This window comes from Buteo buteo, chromosome 7 (genome assembly GCF_964188355.1).
Source record: "Buteo buteo chromosome 7, bButBut1.hap1.1, whole genome shotgun sequence".
Lineage (NCBI taxonomy): Eukaryota > Metazoa > Chordata > Aves > Accipitriformes > Accipitridae > Buteo > Buteo buteo.
This window is the reverse complement of record NC_134177.1, coordinates 28,873,848-28,885,700: the sequence shown is the minus strand read 5'-3', so window position 1 is coordinate 28,885,700 and position 11,853 is coordinate 28,873,848. Positions and strand designations below refer to the sequence as shown.

Below are 11,853 nucleotides of genomic sequence, written 5' to 3'. Positions count from 1 at the left end.
TCAGCAGCTGAGTCACAACAGACCAAAGGGAGTGATACATCAGGAGCAAAATCAATGCTGGTCAGCCTTGAGTGCTACAGCAGAGGAGCACCATTAAACAGCTGCCAAGGACCATTCACTCTCTATGACACTCTTCCATTTTGCTACATTAGTTATGGTTTCCGACAATGACCTCTCTTGACTCAAGGGATTTTTTTTTAAAAGAAATTTTTCTATTTAAATTTCATGCATTGCGAATCTACTCAGATTCTGTCAGAGGTTAGTTCTACATTTGACTGACTTGCTTTAAACAAATAGTCCTGGAAAATTAACCCCTTCTTTGCTAAGCCTCCGTCTTGTGAGCAAATGGTAGCTAATGCTAGGAAAGGAATTGTCCTGGTTTCAGCCGGGATGGAGTTAACTGTCTTCCTAGTAGCTGGTACAGTGCTATGTTTTGAGTTCACTATGTGAAGAATGTTGATAACACTGATGTTTTCAGTTGTTGCTCAGTAGTGTTTAGACTATGGTCAAGGATTTTTCAGCTTCTCATGCCCAGCCAGGGCACCTGACCCAAACTGGCCAACGGTGTATTCCATACCATGTGACGTCCCATCTAGTTTAGGAATGGGGAAGGGGGGGGGGGGAGTGATTTCGCCGCTCGGGGACTGGCTGGGTGTCGGTCGGCGGGTGGTGAGCAATTGCCCTGCGCATCATTTGTACATTTCAATCCTTTTATTACTTACTGTTGTCATTTTAATAGTGTCATCATTATCATTATTAGTTTCTTCTTTTCTGTTCTATTAAACCGTTCTTATCTCAACCCAGGAGTTTCACTTCTTTTCCTGATTTTCTCCCCCATCCCACTGGATGGGGGGGGCAGTGAGTGAGCGGCTGCGTGGTGCTTAGTTGCTGGCTGGGGTTAAACCACGACAGGAATGAAACTTTTCATGGGAGTCATGATGCCAGGAGAAAACAGTCCTCACTCTTCAGGGCTTACACAGGTGCAAAAAAGTAGTAATGGCTGTAAATAAAAAGGCTAATCAGTTGTTGGGAAAACTGAGGATGTCTTAACCCACACCATGTTTAATTTGCTTAAATAAACAATCTTCCCACACAGTAGTCAAGACTGGTGGAGGATCTGGAGGAGAGACATTTACCAAACCAGAGACTGGAACAGTTCAGAAATGTGTTAAAAATGAAGTAACAATTGGTGTCAGTGAATCTGCTGTAGATGCACATGAATATGCTTCCACGCTTATTTCTGGTATATGTCTCCCTGTTCCTGGAGATTTCTGTAGTGTGTTGGCTTTTGTGGAGCTCAGTTAATGGTGCCCATTAACTTGAATAAAATGTAATTTTAGTCTTCCAAATATTCTTGCACACATTTCTGCTATCCCACAGATACAGGAACCAGATCTCCAATTTCCTCATGCTTTCCTTCAATAGTTTGGCAAGAAGTGATCCTATGTTAATGTCTGACAGTTTTGAATCACTTGAGGACACAAAAAAGAGGCCAAAAATCAGTGATGATGCTTGCAACCCATCCCTCTATTGGTTCAATGAGCAGTTTGGTTTTGTTTGCTCCTACACTTGACAGACTGGGAAAGTAGTGTCTCATTGTTTATAGGGAAAATGAAGAGCTTAATACTGTTTGGGTGTGTTGAAATGTCTGCACTACAAAAGAAAATTTGGGTTTCAAGAGCTTCCTATGGAAATCTCTCTGAAGTAGTTTATACATCTCTCATAATTTTCCTTTCCTTTGGTTTTACATGTGAACAGCAACAGGAGCTTGTTTCTTGTGTCTCTGCTTCCTATAAATGCCAGAGTCGTTGTGTCATCCTGACTGAAAAAAAGATGTTGTAATATTAATTTACTTGTGTTTTTAAAAAGAAATTATGTTTAAAAAGGAAACAAAACCATTTTAAGTTCATACAGTTGTTGGTTTTTTTCCAGAATGCCCAAGCTTTTCTGCTGCAGTTCAGTTAATTTCCACCATGGATGCCACCAGCAGGCTGAAATAAGGAGAGCACTAATATACTTGTCATCCTGGGAAAAAGCATCTGAAGGCCTTTACTGCCCTGCTGTCATGTTGCAAATAGACACTGAGTGTGCCACCAGGCTCCACATCCTCTTTCCCTGCCCTGGGTTTTGGCTGCTTGTCTGCAAGATCAGCTCTGATGTGGTGCAGGTGACTTTGGACCTACCTCTTCACTAAGGACTTGTCTGATGCTCATGGGACTCTTGGCTGACCTTTGTTACCAGCATCCAACCCTTGCTGCAGCACAACAGGACTCTGCCAGGCTGGGGAGGGCACTGCCCTGCTGCTTTGTTGATGCCTGCAGCTCCCGGCTCATCTTTGCAGATCAGCTCACTGACACATGGTAAGGTTGCATAATTATACTCAAATAGATAATATTTTCTCAAGAAATTCTCTAATATTTTAAAAATTTTGCTCTGTGCATTAAATCCATATCTGAAGGAAGTGATAAGTCAAGTATTTCAACCTACAAAGGAGCTTTTTTTCTACAGTGCACATGCTAGTGCATGCAAGGGTAGCCAGCTGCAGACTGCACTGCTTCTTACTGTCTTCTGCATATGAAGTTGGCTCATGTGGCCACAGAGCCAAATGTGCAGGCTGTTATCTTTAGGGAGTAGTGAATCCTACCTGACTTACAGCTGGCTCCAAAGTCTGTTGAAATAATTAGAAAAGTCTTGTGGATTGTCTTTGAGCAGTCCTACAGACCACATTTACTGCAGTAACTTATGTATTATATTGTGCTCTTGAATCAAGACAGTATTTCAGTGCCTACTGCTCCAGGGGAGTCCTTTGGTTGACTTCAGTTCCTCTGTCAAACCATTACCAAACAAGTTACTGTAGACATATTAGGGAGGCTTTTGACCAAATGTGGCAAGAAATCTATTGTGCTTATTGTCTGTATTTGCTTATTGTTTGTACTTGCATGGACCATCTAAGGTAATCAAGCTTTGCTTTAGCCCTTCACATTACTGAACAGCAAAAAATATCCACACCAAGGTAAGCGACATTCAGAGTTAGGCTTCATCTGAACAGTTTTTCAAAGTCTGTGTTCTAATCTTGTAATCCAAACAAATAATCAGAGTAAAAATCCTCTTTCTGTAATTGCTACTCTGAAATACTCAGTGAAAACCGTCTTCTATCAGCTTTAGCAAAGGGCTAGATAGTCTTCAAAGGTGTTTCAACTTTTTAGATCAAGGTGGTTTTGGTTTTGCTTTGTTGTTTTGTTTTGTTTTACAATACCCAGGTCTTTGCATGAGCTAAACTTGCAGCTACTAAAAGGAAAGTCAAAGACTTTGTTAGAGCAGGAAATAGTCCTTTTAGTTCCACATTCAAAGGCACCTTTTAATGTGGCTGCTGAATTGGATTCATCAGAAGTAAAGGCTAATCCTCCCCTTGACATTTACGGAGTTGGTTGATTACTCCTCTTCTGAACCATCCATGTAGAGCATTGCAGGTTTTTATGAATTCTTCCCTGGAAATGCTTAATATTAAGAGGTTCTTCCAATTCTGAATTTAAGCACTGCACATTAATAATTGAAAACTTACAAAGTAAAGCAAAAAAAAAAACAACAGATCAAACCTGGCAGAGCACACTGGAGGAAAAAATATCACTGAGACAAAAACATACTAACTGCAGTGGCCAGAATTCTCTTGACCATCATTAAACCACTTCCTGACATTAGCTGAAGGCTAATGTGGCAGGAGGGCGAGCTGAAGGCCAGTGCAGCGGCTGGTATTATGCAGGGCTATGTGCTGACATTATTACAATACTTACACTACATGTAGAGGTGGAACGGAACAAGGGGACCCACTATGTATTCTCTGCTCAGGAAAAACTTTTTCATTTCTTCTGTGACTTACACAGTTTATTTGAATTTACTTTTGAATTGTTTTGGAAGTACTCTGTCCCTGTGTGAAGAGTACCTATGAAAGGGAAATAATAGTTATTAGTATATATAGTTAAATGCATATGCATATATATATGTTTTATAATAACAGTAGTAGCTAACTGACCCATGAGAGGTCAGAGTCCCACTATATGTAGACTCTAGACTGAGTAGGAATTAGTCACTGTCCCACAAAGTTGACAGCTGTATGAAGGCAGACAAAAGAATTGTTTCTGTCCCTATTTGGGGGAAAATTGATGCAAAGCAAACATAAGGACTCAGATTTCTGTATCTGTATAAAGATCTGTATAGGCCTTGAAAAGGGATCAAATTTTCAAATCAGTTCTCTCCTTTTGAAAATCTGGGCATAGGTGGTATACTGCAGGTACTAGACTCAAAGGTTTTCTTTAAATCTTGGCCCATATCTAATGTCAGCCAGGCTCTCTGTAGGAAAACAAACAAGCAAACTCCCATCCCAGAGCTTACACATCTAAAATGTCTCCAGTGGTGCTACTGCGACCCAGAAACAAATGTCTATGGTGGACCTTCTAGGTCACCATGTCTAGCCCTCTGCTACTGCTATCAATCCCCTCTAATTCCATCTATAAGCTTATCAGGCCTCATCTTAAAACTAAATAGGTTCCTAGTGGCAAAGGTGTTACCGTTTTCTCCTCCTTCTGTTATCTGAGAGGAGGTGGTTAAAAAAAAATCTAGTTTCAAGCTTGAATTTATCTGTGGTTTATTCCTACTTATTTATTCTTTGTCAGTGTTGTCCTTTAGCATAGATAGCTCTTCTCCTTCCCTTGTGTTTACCCTCCTTCTTTCCCAGACCCTATGTTGAATTTACTGGCAAGAAGTTCAGTCTTGGCTTTGCAAGGTTACGTGTCTCTTATCACCTCTCTACAGCCCATGTTATTCTAAGAGCCCTTCTCCACATCTGTTGCAGATTGAATAAGTCTTTCCTCAGTTGGGATGATCAGGCTGAGAAATGGTGTTTCAGATGACTTCTTATCCAGGCACTCCCTTCAGAAGCGAGAGATCCATGTTCAGTTCCCTTCTCCGAGTGAGTGAATCTGAACAGTTATTTCACACAAACTAGTGACCAAACCATAAGGTATTATGACCTGGTTACATTTTCAATCACTTGTAGATACTCTTTCATCACTAGAAGAAATTAAATGTTAAAATGGAGCGGTACTATCCCATAGCACTGCTGAGTCTTAAGTATTAGGCTAGAAAGTCATTCTCTTTCCTTTCCTGTGTCAGTACTATCATAACTGAGGAGAGCCTTACCTCTCCACCCTGCAAGACATAAACCCTGAAACCATCTGGATAGCTTCCTGGTAGATGTGTCCTCCTTTTCCCTCAAGCAGAGGCAGGAGCTTAACCCAGCTCTTCCTATTCCAAGGAAAAGACAGATGCTGCATCAAAATAAACAGCTTTTTCTAGGTTTAATGGCGTGAAGAAAAACTGAAAATTGAAAGCTTCAGATCAGTTTGGGCTGTTTTTTGTTTAACCTCAGTTGGGCCTGATGCGCTGTGGAAGAAAAAGTTGGGAAAAAAATGACTGCTGCTGCTTCTTTAGCAGTTTGCCCCCTAACAGCCACTGGGGAAGACTGACTTTTTGCTCATTTGCAGGCTGCTTGATTGCGTTAAGTACAGATAAATGGGTGTGAACAAAGATGAAACACAGCTTCAACATTCATACAGTGGAACAATGCAGCCATTTGTTAAGAGGGCTTGTTCCAGGTTAAACACAAGTGGCTGGAGTCAGCTCATAGGGTTCATATTCTCTTATTACACAGCCTTGTTGCAGTAGGCACAATTTATTGTTTTCACACAAATAGGTTCCATGATGACGAACTAGAGATACTGTTCACTTTGATCAGTGAGAAGGACAGAAGATTTTGAAAAGGTATTCCTTTTTTTAGGTTTTGTAAGTAATACATTCCCCTACAAAGTTAGCACTGGAGAAGTAATAGCACAAAGTCAGAGTTAAACTTGTTGTATGAAAATTACACTTAGTAATGATCTGAACTTTAAAAAATATCTGCTTCCCATTTCAGAAATGAGACAGCTCAATTCCTTCCTACGTTTCATTTGTTTTAAGGCAGAGAATGGAAATGGTATCAATTTTTCTGCCAGAATATTAAAACATGTTTTTATTAACAAGTAATTGCATTGAGTCTTGGAAAGCATTAGCAGCAGCAGCAGAAAATACTTCTGGAAAGCTGAAAAATGTATTTCAGATTCCTTTGAATAGAAATGCAAAGCTGCTCCAGCAGGGTGTTTCCCTTGCCTGGGCATAAGATGGGAGAATTTTATATAGGTTCTACAGCTGAGAGCTATTTTAAATCTCATTTTGAACTCAAGTAATCTGTGAAGTAAGTGCTTATCTGGGTGAAAAGACACCCTGTACTTTTTTTTTGAGACAAAACAAGTACAAAATACCTGAAAGCTTAACAAATTCAAGTGAAATTCAGAGGGTATTCCACATTTGAGCTGTATGTGAAATAGTTTTATTTCCAGTTTTGGAACAGTATGGATCAGCAGGGCAGGGGGGAGGTTGATCTTCCCTATGGTAATTTTTCCAGGGCAGTCTCCTATGTGGATGTAGTTATAACCATGTAAAGGTGCCAGTGGATTAGAAAAAAAGTCATTGGTACATGAGACTTAAATGTGATGTGATTAAATGATCATCTAGCTTGTCAAAAAGAAAATTGAGAAGCAACTTTATTATACTGCATAAACATGGTGCAACGAGAGAGAATACCACATGCTGATGAACTCTTTGGTCTTGCAAAGGAGGACAAAGCAAAAATAATGGTTGGAAGGCAAAGTTAAATAAAAATCCATTAGAAATGTTTTTTCGAGTGAGAGTGACTGGGACAATCTACCGAGGCAGGCAGTGGATTCTGCATCTCTGATGGAGACTGCATCTCTGAGTTCTGGTTGCCTTTGTGAAAGACACAAGGTCCTGAGCTCAGACCAGGGTGAGTGTAAGTGAGTGTAAGAGCCTGAAAATAAACAGGATGCTGACTGGACATGAGACAGTCCCTCTCAGTCTTAAACACTCAAAGGGTAATATATTAAGTTTAATCAAGCACGTAGCTGCTGTTCCTGCAGCTATGAGTTCAGTAAGCTGTTGTGGCAAATGTGTTATTAAAATGCAGTGACAGGATTATGGCTGTGAGGCAGCTAGAGTTTGGCTCTGTGGAGGTGTTAAAAATAATGGCTGGGATTTCCAGGAGGCCCATTTGGATCACGTGGCAGAATATCAAGCAATGTTCAGAGGACTTTCCTGGGGAGAGGGGTCTCCCCAGATTGCCTTGGGGAACCAAAAAAAATGAAGGAGGTTGACTTACAGTAATGGTGTTGGTGAACAGCACTGAAAGTTCTCCTCAGCAAGAACTGAAGGGCAGGGATAGGGTTGGAGGCACGGCTGATTGTGTGCAAGGGTTGTCAGGGAGGCCTGTACCTTCCAGCTAAGTTTACCAAATCAAGCAACCTGGTAAAGCCCAAGTCATTTGGAGGCATCAGTTCAAGCCAGAAGCCAGCATAGAGTGCCCATGAAGGGAGTCTGAACAGAACAGTGCTCTGAAGCCTGTCATCTTTGCTGCCATTCATATTGCTGTTCAGACTGTAAGCACTGTGCAGGCTTCTTCCCACTGCCTCAGGAATGTTTTAAAGCCTTGATGTGTGGGGAGAAAACCCCAAACCACCTGTCCATTCATTTTCCTTTTTTCAATCAAACTTAATGTAGTGATCTCTTTGGAAATATCTAGTGACTGGCTGAGTCCAAGCCCCTTTGAATCCTAATGGTAAACCACTCACTGACCTTGGCAAAACCAGGATTTCATCCTTGCTTTTTAAAAGAAAAGAACAATGTCCAAGGCTAACCAAAAAATTCCAGAAGTGTTTAAGGCCAAGCTATCCCATGGAAACAGTTTCATACTTTATCTCCTCCTTCTCCATCCAAAGGTACAATTTTCTTTTAAAAACCTCTACAGGCTGCAGCAGCAATTTTGTAATTTGAGGCTAGAAAGAAGCTGGAGTTTTCTAAAGGAATAAAGAAGCAGTTTGATTATAACATGGCAAACCTCCCAATAGCTCTTAAAATAGGTATTTTGGTAAGTGTTTATATCATCTGATGGCACAGCTAGGACCTTGCAGGTCTGGAGCACCATCCATTCATCCTTAGGTTTCTTTAAATCATCCTGATAACAGTAAAAAAGTTGGTAACATTGGAAGCCAGGGCTCAAACCTTTCAGACTCCAAGTCTTTTTTCACCTATTCTTGCAATGAAGTACATTCACACTAAGGCTAATATAGGAAAGTAAGCAGATGATGAAAATACACCTTAGCCCTGGATTTGGTGGTGGTGGAATTTAATGAACTTTCATCCACAGTCTGACTGAATGTGTTTGGGTCAGTGTGTGGGTCCCTCAGTCTGATCGCTCAGCTGGAGCACCTGGAATTGGCAGGTGGACACATCAGCAGAATCAATTCTGAACAGACTGTGTTGTTTAAGGAATAAACTGGACTTTGTGTCCTTCCCATTCACTGGTTGTCCTGGTTTCAGCTGGGATAGAGTTAACTGTCTTCCTAGTAGCTGGTACAGTGCTATGTTTTGAGTTCAGTATGTGAAGAATGTTGATAACACTGATGTTTTCAGTTGTTGCTCAGTAGTGTTTAGACTATAGTCAAGGATTTTTCAGCTTCTCATGCCCAGCCAGGGCACAAGAAGTTGGCACAGGACACAGCCAGGGCACCTGACCCAAACTGGCCAACAGTGTATTCCATACCATGGGACGTCCCATCTAGTTTAGGAACTGGGAAGTGGGGGCGGGGAATCGCCGCTTGGGGACTGGCTGGGTGTCAGTCAGCGGGTGGTGAGCAATTGCCCTGAGCATCATTTGTACATTCCAATCCTTTTATTACTACTGGTGTCATTTTATTAGTGTTATCGTTATCATTATTAGTTTCTTCTTTTCTGTTCTATTAAACCATTCTTATCTCAACCCATGAGTTTTACTACTTTTTCCTGATTTTCTCCCCCATCCCACTGGATGGGGGGGAGTGACTGAGTGGCTGCGTGGTGCTTAGTTGCTGGCTGGGGTTAAACCACGACACTGGTGCAACACATGTTCCTCAGCCACCAAATGCTGGCAGGATATTTGTAAAGGATACAAAATAAGGAGGGTAAAAGGAAAAAAGATGCCACTTAAATCAGACAGATGGAAAATTTCATATATTGCAAAAAGATGTCTGTTTTGTAGAGAACAGGCTGTTAAGCATGTTTGTTATTTTTAGCCAATAATGCACTTGATGAAAGAGTGTTCTTGATAAGGAACAGCTTCTGATTGGGGGGAGGGAGACAGAACCACGGCAGGTAGTTATTAAGGCCAGTTTGGCTGGCAGCTGTAAAAGTAAATAGTAGTGCTGCTCTTGGTTAACAAGCAGCAAATGGGGGGATTGAGCAAACTTTCAGATCATTAAACAAATGGAAAGTTCACTCAACATCAAAGTGTGGTTTGGTGTTTAATTTGTACTTTAAAAAAAAGGCAAAAAAAAAAAAAGTTGGGACTAAGTATTTCTGCAGGTCTTATGCAGTCTCCATCAGACCTGCTGGGAGCAAGACTGGTGCCATAGAGGGGAAGGTTTTGTCTAACTCCTCATTTGTGCGGGTAGGTCTGCAGTGACATCTGTCTTTTCGGACATCATTTCTCCACCCAGGTTCCACCCTTTCTGTAAAATCCTGTCATTCAGGGAGCTGGGGACATGAATCAATTGCTCAGGCAAAGGGCTGCAGCCATTGGATTGCCCTGAAAGTGTGCCTCAGTCAGGCATCATGCCCCCATATCCAGCCTAGTTCCATTAGAAGGTAATGCAAAGACTGCTGTCAGTCACATTGCCTAGTTAGTATATTTTTGGAACCATGATGATGATGATAGAAAATAAATGAAAACTTTAAAAATCCAAGGTTGAACAAAATTGCAACTCGCATAGGGCTGTTTGTAGCTTCTATGTGATTCAAATGTCACCCATACCCCTAAACTTGGGCTTACATGGGCACAGACTGTGTGCTTGTCTCCTCTGCCCAGGGGTGAGTTTGAGTCTGTAGTCTTCACATTTACGCATTCTAAATGTGAACAGAAATTCTGTAACATTCTCTTTACTGCAGTCTAAAATAGATGAAAACTCATTGTTTACATACAGTATCAGACTTCCCCTTGATGTTACACAGGTGTCCTCGTGCTCTTTCACTCATACTAAAATCTGCCTAACTGGGTTCCCACCCTCTAGTTCAACCCAGAGACTGACAAGGGGAGAAAATAGTAAAGACAATGTGTAACTTACAGAAAGACTGCTGAAAAAAAATTGTTACAAAGATGCTCTAGTACTTCAGGGAAAAGTAAATTATTTTTTAATAGCTTTTTGTAATGCAAATGTTCTGTAGCAAAGCCTGTGGAACTGTGTGTTATTAATCACCTGGAGTATGCAAATTTTCTTTTTTTAAGACTAGGTCTTTTAGCTATTTGGGAAAAACCCATAAATATGTGATTTAAAGGTGGGAGGGACACACATGACATGACCACTGGCATACAACGAAAGAAAAAAGCCCTACAATTTAAAAAGAAAAAGAAAGGTAAAGACGTTTGATTTCCCCTCACTGATCACACCTGTACAGAAAGATGGCCATCTGATTGCTTAGTGCTTTGAGATGGCTAGATCAGCCTGTGCTGGGGTTTTTTATTATTATTTTTTTCCTCTTCTGCCTCTTTCCTCTTGCCCATAACAGATGAGGGAAACCATTCGAATAGCAATCCTAGCACTGGTAATAATCAAAGAACTATTCTGTTCTTATTTCAAGAATCAAGTAAAAAAAAATCGTTGTTCTTTTTTTCCATGTTCTCTGCTCTTAATGTAATGCATTATGGCCACCTCTTATGTTCTTGTTCATTTTGGGGTAGATCATGATTTAGGTGATTGATTGCAGGGGGGAGCAGGAGTTCCCCCTTCTGTGCTCAGTAGATGCACAGCAAGAAGGACAGGAGTCTCACAGCCAGTTTAAGCCAGCAGCAATGTTTTATCTTCCTCTCCTAGCAGCAGAGAATTGCTGTGGGAATATTGCAATGTTGCCCTGCTGGGCTTGGCTGGGTAGTTGCCACCTAGCCTACAAGGCTGCTCTCTGTTTTGTCATGACTCGTGTTCCTCAGCTGACTCTTTTTTGCCTGTCTTCTATCCTACTTCTCACACCCAAAATCACACTGCTTAGTGATTTTTAACTGGAATGTCACACCTCATTTAGGCTTTCTTCGCAAGATAATCTAAAGTATTTGTGACTTGCTGTGACAAATAGAAGCCAAATAGGAGAAAGGACTATAGGTGCCTGCTCATGTCATCAGCATACAGGCTTAAGTCCTATTTTCCGTGTTCTACCTTCCCAAAATATTGGTATTAGGAAGAACCTCAGGGCAGTTTGATTCAGATGAGCCCCTAAAATACAAGTGGTTACTTACCATTTGTAAACTTCTTCCCTGCTTTGTCTCCCTCTTGTTTCCTTCACAGACTCTAATTTTCCAAACTCCACTTACTCCAGTCCATGTCCCCTTAAGGTCCTTTAGGCTTCCTACTGCAGTCACGTGCAGCAGATGTACCTTTCCTTTCCCCAAGCCCTGGCATGCCTGTGCTGTCAAGTGTCCCTCCATTCCCAGTGCTGTTGTCCCCTCTGCCAGCAGCATGCTGCTGCCTCGCTTGGCTACCCCTGCTCCATGGGTCAGAGCCAGGTTTGTCCCAAAACACTCTTGCTCTGGGGTGGGGCTGTGAGTCCAGCTGCTTTCCATATTACCTATTTTATAGATAGATAAATCTATTAATAAATCTCATTGCATTTTCCCCAAGGTAGGCAGCAGGAACAAGAATGTGGCACAGGCCAGGAGGGAGCGTC

The 11,853-nt window shown here is 41.4% G+C and overlaps 1 long non-coding RNA gene across 1 annotated transcript; it reads right to left on the bottom strand.

Annotated features, from left to right (window-relative positions):
- Nucleotides 1–861: 861 nt before the first annotated feature.
- LOC142032831 (uncharacterized) lies at nucleotides 862–11,619 on the bottom strand. Its single transcript, XR_012651010.1, has 3 exons — nucleotides 11,426–11,619; nucleotides 3,792–3,940; nucleotides 862–1,000 (listed from the first exon to the last, which is right to left on the bottom strand). It is a non-coding gene; the product is annotated as an uncharacterized LOC142032831 (long non-coding RNA).
- Between the last annotated feature and the right edge of the window lie 234 nt (nucleotides 11,620–11,853).